The 13,027-nt window shown below is 38.5% G+C and overlaps 1 protein-coding gene across 12 annotated transcripts in view; it reads left to right on the top strand.

The window, feature by feature from the left end:
• Positions 1-13,027, top strand: part of Trpm3 (transient receptor potential cation channel subfamily M member 3) — a 980,795-nt gene that overhangs the window by 643,893 nt on the left and 323,875 nt on the right. The gene's annotated exons all lie outside the window — the stretch shown is intronic.

The following is a 13,027-nucleotide window of genomic DNA, read 5'->3' as shown; positions in this document are numbered from 1 at the left end:
AGGATCTGCTCTACTTGGCAGTACTGGAAGATGACTCAAGGGAGTTTCTGCTACTATCACAGACTATATTTCATGGGAATGCTTAGAGCCATTAATCTATTGCCCTAAGAGCTCAATGACCAAAGACAGTTACCTCTAATCTGTATATTCCCATACACACCCATATACCCAGCAACCATCCAGTAAGTTAGTAAATGGTTTTACCCAATTTTTAAAAATATATTTTTAAACTTTTAAGCTTTTATTTATTTATGTGAGAGAGAAAGAGAGAAAGAGGCAGAGAGAGGGAGAGATGGAATGGGCATGCCAGGGCCTCTGGCCATTGCAAAAGAACACCAGATGCATGCGCCCCCTTGTACATCTGGCTTACATGGGTCCTGGGGAATCAAACTGAGGTCCTTTGGCTTTACAGACAAACACCTTAATCACTAAACCATCTCTCCAGTTCCAGTTTTATCTAATTTCTGTTGACATATAAGGTCCCTATCCTGATTTTTCTTTCTTTTTGATGTTACTTTCATTTTAGGCTACCTGATCCCTTCTGCAACAGGACAACATACAAATAGTACTAAAAATAAAGGTAGTATGAAAATCACCAATCCATGATTTCTTTGGAAATGAATGGGGAAAAGTTGCCCTCTATATCCCACTGGGAGAATAATATAAAATAGTTTTAGAAGCTCTTTAAGAACTCCAAAGGCATGTCTTTCACTGTGTCTTGGGCTCAGCAGAAAATCCTGCCCTTTTGAAAGTATTGTGACTGCCTGTGTTTATTTTTAGCAATTAGAAGCCCTGGTGTGCCAAGTCTCTCTCTGTCTCTCTCTCACTCTCTGTCTCTCTCAATTTCTGCTGGGAGTGGTGGTGCACACCTTTAATCCCAGCACTCAGGAGACCAAGGTAGGATGGCTGTGCTTAGGAGGCCAGCCTGACACTACATAGTGAATTCCAAGTCAGCCTGACCCTATCTCAAAAAACAACAACAAAGACAGGCAAACAAGTAAATGCCAAAAGTTGGAATCAGGGGTGGAGACATGGCTTAGCAGTTAAGATTCTTGCCTGCAAAGCCTAAGGACCCAGGATTGATTCCCCAGCATTCACATAAGCTAGATGCACAAGGTGGCACATGAATCTGGAGTTCATTTACAATGGCTAGAATCCCTTGTGTGTCCATTCTCTCTTTCTCTTTCTTAAATAAATAAATAAATAAATTTTTAAAAACTTAGAATCAGGTGAACAGGTCTCCTGGCTAAGCATCAGCTGACTGAGGGGGAAAACGAGGCAGTAGTGTGCAATTCCTTAGAGGTGCGAAACAGGAAAAGCGACATTGCGAATCAGTTGAGCCTTGCAACACTGCAAATTTATAAGAAGCCATCAGAAGAGACCAAAGCCACCGCTGAAGCTAAGGAATGAAAATCATTGAACAGGGCTGGAGAGATGGCTTAGCGGTTAAGCGCTTGCCTGTGAAGCCTAAGGACCCCGGTTTGAGGCTCGGTTCCCCAGGTCCCACGTTAGCCAGATGTACAAAGGGGCGCTCGTGTCTGGAGTTCGTTTGCAGAGGCTGGAAGCCCTGGCGCGCCCATTCTCTCTCTCCCCCTCTATCTGTCTTTCTCTCTGTGTCTGTCGCTCTCAAATAAATAAATAAATTAAAAAAACTTAAAAAAAAAAAAAAAGAAAATCATTGAACAATGGCCAATGTAAGCAGCTTTGAGACTGGCCCGTGGTCCTGGGCTCAAATGTGGGTTGTGAAGCAGTAGGAGGCAAGGGAAGAAGGGAAAAGGGCTCATTCCACATACTACATCAAGATTTGAGGCAGTGTCTTAGGCGGTGGTAAACAGCTAGAGAATATGATCTTGAAAAACTTCTAATGAAATAAACAGTAACTGTGAGTCTCCCTCCAGGAATGACAAACAATCTTCAAGGTAGCAATCTGACACAGTGACAAGTTTACCTTTCATGGTGGTAGTTTGTATCTTTCTGTGAAATTGAGATCTTTTTTTTCCCTTTAAACTTGGGTTCCCCTTGTTGATTTTCTTCGTGTTGCTCCCTCCCACCAGCACTACCAGCCTTTGTCTCTCCTGCAACATGAAGTCCAGGTTCTCTGAACAGATGACACAGGCAATGACCTTGACTTTGCTCCTTTCACTGGTTGTTCATTAATGCAGTTTAGGCTTCATGTAGGTAATAAGCTTGCCAATTATGCAAATATCTTCCCCCCAAAAGTTGCCATTTGAACCACTTTTCTTCCCAGCAAGGGTTCAAATTCAAGAGAATCATTCTATCAAGAGTTTATCAGCAGTTTCTGATGTTTTTATTCAGCTGCTTGGTGAAAATTTCAGAACCTAAATACCAAAACAATTTCCACTGAGTCCTTCAGCATTTAGCACTTGATAGGGATCTTTACTTAAGCCAAAGGATCCCAGATCCAGATCAAAGTTAAAATGCTTTTTTTTTTTCTTTTTGCCTTGAACTGTTGATTATTTGTTGCTTAATGACAGCAGTATAAACCACTTGACCTTGCTATAATGGGCCCATCTGACCCTCTCTGAACGTCAACTACAAATGCTATTAATGGCCAGTGAATTGGTACTCAGAAATAAGGAGAATTTTCTGCTGGGTTATTGGCATAATTTAGAAGTAATTATTTCTTTAATCTTTCAAAGCATTAGCATAACTGTGTTTCTGCCCTCCATTAAATGAAATCATTTCCTTCTCCCAGTTGGGAACATCTAACTACAGATTTTATCATTTTTCTGAGAATTTGCTTCTGGGAAAAACAAGCTTTTCTTTAGAATCCTGGCTAGATTTGGTCATGCGTTTACAAAAGTCTGATAGAATCAAAAATCTTCAATTGCTAGAAAATGGTTGTCCAGTTCCAATCCCAAAAGATACAATCTCCCCTCTTTGGTTTTCTCACCTAACAAGGATTGTTTATAAAGCTCTGCTTGGTTTCCAAATGTCCCGTGATAGTAGGCAGCTCTTTCTACTGCAGTGACAAATGGAAAATGGTTGTAAACTGGAGAATTCATTTTCATGATGCATACCTCTCCTGATTTAAGCATTAATTCCCACATATCTCATCATTACTATTTATTGGTAGTAATATTCTAATTAAAATCTGACTAATTTAATCAGAAGGATTTACAATGAACAGGATAGAATTCTATTTGTAGATGTTAAAATATCTTAGCTGTACAGTGAACATGAATACCGATTACATTGTCCTTTTTGATTCCTTTTATTACTGAAAAATGCTTTTTTTTATCTCTATCTGTTCACATGTTGATTATGACTCTTTTTTATGCAAAAAGTCATGCACTTTCACTTCTGAATTCATCTTTCTTCCAGCATCTGGTCCATTGTTCTGTGTGCCTGCCTATAAAATAAACTGAAAATGCAGCAATCATCTGCCTAAGGCTAGTGAAGTGTACAGCTGTGGGTAACTCATCCAGGTCTCTGACCTGTGTAGAATAAGGTTAACTAAGTAAACTGCTGAGAGTGAATCACTGTTTTATCGGGGGCTTGGAGCTGCAGTGGATAGCCACTCCAGAAGGCCTCACTGGCACTAGGTGTGATTATCTGAATGGTTAGCTGCTCTTGTACTGCATAAACAAAGAATGTCACAAAAAAAGTCAGAACCATGTCCACAAAAACTGTATTTTTATAATTTTTTACTGCTATGATCTGCTTCTGTTTGATTAGAGTTGGCTCAGAGGATAGAGCACTTCCTGTGCAAGCATGAAGGCCTAAGGAAGCCTGAGAGACTACATAAGTTTGATCCCTTAGGACCTAAGTAACATCTGGGTGTGGCTACACAAGCCTATAACCCTAGCTCCATAAGGAAGCAGGGCACAAAGCAAACCAGAGCTCTGGAATAAAGACCTGACATTCCACTCTGACCACTGCAGGTGATTGCATGTATACAATCCATACACACCACACTATGTATACATATATATGTATCTCCCACACATACAACATGCATACATACATACATACATACATACATACATACATACATACACACACATACCACATTATACACATACACAGGGGAAAAAAAGGGTGAAAGAAAGAAGATGCCAGTACAATGTCCTTCAACCCATATTTCTGTCCAAACTGTTCTATTCTTTCTCTCCCCCAACCCTGAAAACAGTTTAAGGAACTTCATATTTTATCTCTTTTATAAATTAATATTATTTTATTGGCTTTTAATAATTATGCATATTAATGAATATGTGATCACTTCTTAGGTATTTATAGTATAAAATAATAATCAAGTTGTTTAGCCTTTCCCTCTCTTTAAATGTTTTTCATTTCTTTGAGTTGGTGATCTTTGAACCCTTCTAGTTGTTTATAAACTATATAATGAATTATTGAGCACTACAGTTATGCTTCTGTGGAACATTAACTTATTCCTTCCACATAACTATATATTGAAACCTATATTCTTAATCTCTAGTGGCCTTTTTTGTGGCTCATTGGTTAAATAATTTTAGGTCCCTTTTGATACTTTAGGCCATATGTTGCAGGTCCTTTTGACCAGTAATGCTTTTTGTAAGAAGGTCATTTCCGGCTGGAGAGATGGCTTAGCGGTTAAGCGCTTGCCTGTGAAGCCTAAGGACCCCGGTTTGATGCTCAACTCCCCAAGACCCACGTTGGCCAGATGCACAAGGGGACACATGCATCTGGAGTTCGTTTGCAGTGGCTGGAGGCCCTGGCGCGCCCATTCTCTCTGTGTCTCTCTCTCTCTGCCTCTTTCTCACTCTGTCTGTTGCTCTCAAATAAATAAATAAACCAAAAAAATTAAAAATAAAAGAAGGAACATTTTCCATCTAGGTTGATATTTCATTTCATTCATCTCTGGATAAGCACCCTATCTCCATTCCTAAGTTAATTTCATCTAAAGCTTTACCATCTTTAGTCAAATTTGCTGCTTCTGCCAGGTGTATTATGAATGAGGTATTGTCTGTATTTCTGAGTTCTAAGACTCATTTTAGTCTCATTTTGTAAGTTATAAAGATCATTTTACTTTCTAAGGTCATATTCTAACAATAAAATATAACCTCAGTAAAAGTTCATCTCAATTGTTTGGTAAATTCATTGAAAATGCAACTTTCATATAAAATGCACTATATGGCTACACAAAATTTCCCTGTGTTGTAAATACTGGGAAATTTCTATAATCCATTTGCATTATCATGGGACATGGAAAGTATCACAAGTCATCAGTAATGACTGATTTCTTGTGTTAAATAATTCTAATTACAATATTATAGGTATAGAAAAAAAATGGGCTCCTATCCAAATATCAATTACCTAATTTCATTTCAGAATCTGAGTACTTACACTAATTGTAATAACCAGTTTTGTCATTTCTGTGACCTAATACCTGGCAGAAAAGACTTAACAGGAAAAAGGAATTAATTTTATCTTAGTTTAAGAGGGTTCCATCAATGGCTATGTGGTCAGAACATCATGGTAACGAGAATATGTGACAGAAGTTTTTGCCTCATAGCAGACAGGATGAAGAGTGCAAAGAGAAGACCAGGTACTACCCACAAGGGGATGCTGCCATGGATCTTCTTCCTCAAACTAGGCACCATCTCCTCAACCTTCCAAAATCTCCTAAAACAGCACCACCATCCCATGACCAGTGGTCAACAGTGTGGGCAACATTTTATATTCAAACCATCCACATCCTTCTAGACTCTAACACACAGTGCAGTGTAAGGTGTTCCATAGACAGATGGACTTCTTTGGAATGGTGTGGATAGTCTTGTCCAGTTATATAAAAAAAATGTAACTTTAGAAATCTTGTTAAACATACAAGTAAATACAAAGCCATGTTTCCTTAAAACTGTACAGAACACAGAATGCAGCTTTGGGTCTCTTCAGAACCCGGCTCCATATTTGCATGGACTGGTGTACAGAATTGTTCTACTATGAGAGTTCGGTGAGCACCTGGTACCTCACAAAGTGCTCTCATGGACAATAACCTCACTTGCTGCTCAGTGCAGTTGTAACTGAGGTTCTGATGTCCTTTTTGGGGCTGATGAGGCAACTGCGACTTCGAGAAGGTGGATAACCTTTGTGAGGCATGGCGCTAGCATCTACTTCAGTCAGCACTCAAAAAAAGCTTGTCTGACTATTTAAAACATGTGCTCTGCTTCTCCTTTCATGTACATAACCTTGACATAATGGCCACAGCCCCATATTAGGTCCTAATGTAATTAATATACTTATTACAGCCCAAGGATGTAAGCATCTTGAAGACAGGTATTCCAGAGCTATACTATAAACAGTATTGCCCGAATGGGATTAGAATTTATGTTGGAAATGGGCAAATGCTGCATACATATTGATGATATTTTGATAATTGTGTATAATTGCCAAACAGATATCTCTCTCAACACTAGAGAGGCTCAGTGTGTTGCTTTCTGTTCTCTGTGCATTGTGCATTATACATATCCTTGTATTTTCTCCCTGTTTTCAATGTTCTGTTGGTCCTAAACAACCAAGTAGCTAAAATGAGCGTGGTACTTAGTTGGCACTGTTAATACTCAGAGTTCGTTAATTGAATTAATGGATGAATGAAATGCAATGGCAATATTGCATTTGTACCCAAAGCATGGTTCTTCATTATGCTTCTTGGGTATTAATGATAAATGTAGCAAACCAAGTGGGGAATCACAGAGAGCCCTTGTAATGATCTCTGATCCCTCCGGCCCAGGGGTTTAAAATCGTAGACAACAGAGCAAACTTCAGTGATTGACGCTGTTGCTAGCTGTACTGACAACTCCACTTCAGATAATTTTTGCTGCTTGTTCATGAAACAGTTTGTGTACTTGTTTTTTAAACATGTATTTTCTGCATTTGTCTGTAATGCTATACACAGTATGTAATATATAAAGGTGCTGCCAATACTCAAAGTTGATGAGGTACCTTATGCCACTTTTAAACTCTGTCTATTGTAAATGTTGTCCTTCAACAACCTCTCATATAAATATTCCCAAACTCTCAACAATATTCTCAAATTCTTGGATATTGTAAGATAACACTCCCTGGAACACAGAGTTGTATCTTTTATGTGGTATAAAGCCCTCATCCCATTATATCTTTTGGCATTTATTTTGCAGTAGAATAAATTTGTGCTTACCTCTTCATATTTTCTCAGCTTCTTGCAATGCAACTGAAAGGCTTGGCATGTTTTGCATAACACTTCTTTCGGTGTCCCAGGCTTTCTGTGGGAGAAAAAGAAAGAACCCTTTGATGTAGATCTTTTTTGATGTAATCCTTCTCTAATATTAATCTTATTCACTCTGTGTCAATCTTTAATTATTATCAGCCCTTGAATCTGGGCACATGTGGGATTTGGAAGGAGGCACTTACGTGTTCTTTCACAGATAAAATGACTCTGATTCCATGAGTTATAGTTATCTCTCTAGTACTGGAGGACTCTCACCTGTCTAGGCCTGCAAAGCATACTTCAAATTCCAAAACCATCAATGTACTACAAGATATACGTATTGTACTATCCATTTTGTATTCACCAATGAAACATTTTTATAACATATGTCATTATAATATATGCTATTACTTATAGTAAGAGTAAGTTATTATAGCTTGCATTTCTATAGGGCTTATTTATAAAAAGCCCTGTGAAACAAAGACTTCCTTTTAATGGATAAGAAAATTTGCCTAGCAGTATTTAGATGAATTGTCCAAGGTGTCTTGTGATAGTATGAGCTTTTTAACCAAAGCTCCTGGAATAGTCCACTTGATTTCACCAAGCACATTCCCCTTCATGGCAATGCAGGGTTTCTTTCCAGCTTGGAGAGCTTGGGAACAATTTCATTAGCATGCATTATGACTAATAGGAAGTATCTACACAGCCACTATAGCAGTAGCCCAGTTCAGGAGACTGACCACTGTGGGAAGGATCACTGTCACATTTTATCAGAAAACATTGTTGACAAATGGTATTCTGTGATTAGTTAAAACACCCTCTTGGGCTGTGGCTACAGCTTAGTAGTAGAACACTCACCTAGGAAGAACAAGGCCCCGTGTCCAATCCCCAGCACTACTACAAAAGAAAAATAAGAAGAAAAATACTTTTTTTTTTTCGAGGTAGGGTCTCACTCTGGCTCAGGCTGACCTGGAATTTACTATGTAGTCTCAGGGTGGCCTCAAACTCACGGCGATCATCCTACCTCTGCCTCCCAAGTGCTGGGATTAAAGGCGTGCGCCACCATGCCCAGCAGAAGAAAACTTCTTATGGTAGCACCTCATAGGGTCACATATTAAAACCATATTAAGAAGTTTGAGTGGGTGGTGTTTGCACAGTTTTGTTTGTGTGCACATTTTGTTATCTAGTAAATGTTTCTTTCTTAGGCGCACAAAGCTAAGTAATGAGAAACTAAGGAACTAGAAATAATTTCTGTCCACTACATACTATGGTTAGAATAGCAATTACCAACGTTAGCTTTTAGATTCCAGTATTGATTGAGATTTAAAACATCCACTTTACTTGGAAACTCGTAACACACAAACAGATATAGATTCTCCTGAAACTCATCTTATGCATCATGGACATGAGAGATTCTCATGAGTGCCTGCAAGCTGGTTTAATTTAATCTGTCCTTTTAGTGTGTATGTCTGTTTTTATTTTGGGGGGGGCATTCAAATAGGGTGAACACAAAGCTTGAACCTAAAGAAGAAGTATAATATTTGAGGATTTTTTCTATATCCAAAGTCTAGAGGATTGAAATACGTGACAGTGAATGAGCCACACCATGGCCGTTCTTTCAAGATGGGTCTTGTCAAGAACACCATGTCTCACTGCCACCACCATTGTCAGCTAAAACTGCTCCTCAGAAAATTATCAAATGCCACATACTGGCTTTGTACATGATCACCAAATTCAGGGTCTGACCCCAATAATGTAAAGGCAGAGAAGGGCTATCAAGGAAATCATCCTGTTTCTAGGTGTTTTCACTACTTTACCAAAGCCTCCTTTCATGTCCAGCCTTAATAGAGGCTTCTTTCTTGCATGCTGTTAAACATTGTTAGTGTTCCCTATATTGTAGTATTCAGTACCTGGTGGCTACAGAAGTAAATTTTGTAGCTTTATGAATAATTAATTTATACATATAGTGTTTCAAAACTTCAAAATACAAGATATAGACAGTGTTGGAAATTCATTCCAAGAATAAAAAATCTCAGATCTTGCTTTCTGTTTTTCCCTCTTTCTGTCTAAATTCCATACCCTACTGCAAAAGGACTATAGGGATCACCCAAATGCCCACAGTGCTGTTGGCCTGAAGGAGGTCTGGGAGAAATAGGGTAGATCATAAGTTTTGACATCAAAATTTCTTTTGTTATAGCTGTTAATTCTTTTACATGGTCTCTTATCAATCCCTCATTATCCCATATTTCTGTTTATCTGCTTTCAAATCTTTTAGTTTATTTTAGGGGTTATTTAACTCTGTATTTATAAATATCATGCTTAAACTTTTACTATTCTGCACGTGCATGTGTGTGTAGTATGCATATATTTGTGTATGCATGTTCACATGTGTGGGGGAAGCCTTATGAGCAAGTGCTTAGTCAAATGTACACACGTGCATGTGGAGGCCAGAAGTAAAATCAGGTGTCCTCCTCAATTGCTCTATGTGCTATTGTTTTGAGACTGGGTTTCTTACTGAACCTAGAACTCACTGATTTGACTAGACTAGCTAACTAGTAAGCCCTAGGGTATCTGCCTGTCTCTGCTTTTGTGTTTGGCTCTTTTACATGGGCACTGGAGATCCAAAGTCACCACATGCCTACTGGAGATCAAAGGTAATCATGATGGTACTAGAGAGAGATCCAAGTTCATCACATAGGCTAGATGAGAGAGGTAAAGATTCCAGAGACCTCTCTAGTCAACTCATGGGGCTTTAGTCTTGCTGCTTATATCCACATGCTTTATCCCTTCTTTCAGCAAGTCTTAGGACTTATCAAAATGTCAGTATCAACCTTATAAACTGATCTTCCTCAGGGATGAGAGAAGGGCAGTTTGCTGGCTTCATAGAGTGGAGAAGCAAATTTGGTTGCTTCTTTTGAAAGGCTTTTTACAATCATGTGTCTCATATGAGTCTGTCTCTATGAACGCATCAGTTCTTCAGCCTTGAAAATGACCTCTCTGAACTACCTGTCCTACATTTTACAGAGTTCAGCAGTGTGCCAGCTTGTTTCTCATTGGCCACTCCCCCACTTCCAGTGTCTTAGCTTTGCCTATTCTCCAGTCAGCTGTGTCACTTACCTCATCCATTCACTTTGAAGCTTCCAAAAAGTTTATTGACATCCACCCTGCATTCAGACCTTCTCTCCCTTGCTCTTCTCCTTGAGGCCTATGCTTTTTCTTACTTTTGTTTATTTGTTTTTACTCTCAGTTTAGAAGAATATGTGAGAGAAGCTAAGAAAAGATAAATATTTAGTTTCTCATGAGTGATCATAAGTACTAATGATCCTTCTCATTTTGAAGTTGACATCATCATACCTTAATTGGGCAAAAGTTAGCACGAGGGGAACCACACTCCACTCATCAGTTCATCATAAACACAGGAGTCATCAATGCTGCAAGTAGTCCAGTGGCAACAGTGAATTATCACTGGTCCAAGTGGAGGGTATGATACGGCCCTCCTAATACTTCCACTGAAATTTAAAAAGATGGAATAAAATAAAGATAAACAGTGGAGGCAAAACAATAAAGAAATGTCCAAAGAAAGACATGTAAGACATATATCTACCTTTAGCAAAACTAAACATAATGTTTCCCATCAAATAAAGTGTAAGTTTTTTAAGAAAAAACGTAGGATACAATATATCTGATAATTTCCAATTTGATCTTAATTATCTAGAAAATTTTATATCTAAGATTAAATAAAACACACTTAAATAAAAACAAGAGCAAAAACTACTCCTAACTCAAACAAATAAAACATGAAATACATAGTGATTATATTTTCATAAAAATTCACATTTCCAGCCCCTACTATGTTCTGAGTGGTTATAATGGTATGTAGTAAATCCTGAAGTCAAACAAAATCCAGTTAATATGCCTTCTTGGTTCTATGGAGCATGCTATATGCTGTGCCAGATGCAATTATAGAATGGTTCAAATAGCAGTCTGTGGAGCTTTGAAGATATCTGTGGGAAATAGGCTGCTTGGCTGTTCATTACTGTTGTAATAGATTAGAAGTGACATTGGCTTGGAAAAAAAAAAACCACATCATTCTGGTCCAGTTGACCAATTAGGGCATTCACACTTGTCATTCTGCAATAGCACAATTGTTGACATTATTTTTTAATCACATGATACATATGGGAGAGACTTGCAGCACTTTGTAGACTCATAATATCTCTGATTCCACCCAAGTTAATGTCTTCAGGCATAACACACATGAGCACGTGTGTTTTTATAAATAGTTGAAAAGGAGCAAGCCATCCTCTTGAACTAAAGAAGAAATTGGCTGATTTTTGATGTCTGAGAGCTTGTTTGGAGGTTCTAGCAAGGGAGCACAGCTACTCATATACCCATGACTGAAGACCAGTCCTCCTCTATTAGAGGAAGGTCATCCTCTTTGAGCATGTGGCTTTAGGAGGGACACACATGAAGTGGTGAGGGAGGAAGGGGACACCAGCCTAGGCAACCAGATCAGCCCAATCAACCCTGGTGATCAGTGGGGTGATCGATGTCACAGACAGATCACCCTCACATCCTGATATTTGATGTTTAAAAGCAAATGATAAAACCCATATACCTTGGTGATCAGAAAACATCAGTTGTACACGGGCATCCTCATTCTCCCAGGTACAAAGAATCATGACTATTGCAATGAGTAACTCAGAGATATCTGCCAGAAAACTGTCCTCCTCGTTTCAGAAACCCAAGGAAACTATCTTCTCTAGCATTCATAGCAAGAAGGCATAATGATATCATACACATCATAGCAGACAATTTCACCTATTAGATTTTCATCATGTGTGCTTTTCAATGAATTCTAAAAATGAAGAATAAAGCATCTTTGCATTTATGGGCTTCTATGATATTTATGTTCTACCGGCAATTGGAAAATAGTAAAGAATCATGTTTCTCAGTTTATAATTAGCTCTTTAAAGGTATTCTCAGAACTTAAGTAAATGAACTTCAAGACCATTCTGATAGCATCGAGAAGGATGGATCGGGCTGGAACACTGATGGCACTATGTTTTGTCAGGAAACTACCACTCAGGTGCTTGTATGAGATGGGGGTAGCAAAATGATACAACAGGAGTAGATTTAGCAAATGGAAACTCATCCAGCTGGTAGCAAGTCCACATGAAAAATCCTAAGAAGAAAACATGGTAGCAGTGTTCCTTAGTAAGTCGTGCATGTAACTATCTTGATATAAAGTTAAATTCTGAAAACACTCTCATATATAGATTCAGAAACTATGAATAAGGGACCATGATGTGGCTTTGTCATTAACTTCTGAGGTGATTTTTAAGTGTTTTTCTGCTTCAAGTCATTGCTTCCTAAATCTGTTTTCAAATATTCTAGGATGATATTATCTCAAGCATGGTTATAATTTAATGGTAATCACTTAAACTATGAGGGTACATGTTTTGTAAAGCATAAACATAAACCAAACATGTAAGAAGTTGGAAGGACCTCCTGATATGAAAAATGGAGGGTGTACATAAATGCATGCCTCTCTTATGCTAAGGAGTCACTTTGCCACATGCTATAAGCATAATTTCCCTGTACTGGGGTTGTCCCCAGTTCTGCCCCTACTTGCCCAGTCAGCACATTCTCAGATGAATGGTCAATTCAGTTCTGCATGCTTTCACCAATTCATTGCATCCCAGGGAGTAATCCACATTGCTTTGCAGGCTGATAGAGAATTCTACACACTTCTACAAGAACAAATGCCAGCAGGTTACCTGGGTTGCTTCTGAGTGGGAGTCAGGGTTAGAGGGAACAATCACTTTCTTCCTTTTTAAC

Source organism: Jaculus jaculus, chromosome 1, assembly GCF_020740685.1.
Source record: "Jaculus jaculus isolate mJacJac1 chromosome 1, mJacJac1.mat.Y.cur, whole genome shotgun sequence".
Taxonomy (NCBI): Eukaryota; Metazoa; Chordata; class Mammalia; order Rodentia; family Dipodidae; genus Jaculus; species Jaculus jaculus.
The sequence above is the reverse complement of the archived record's forward strand: the minus strand, read 5'-3'. Positions and strand labels throughout refer to the sequence as shown.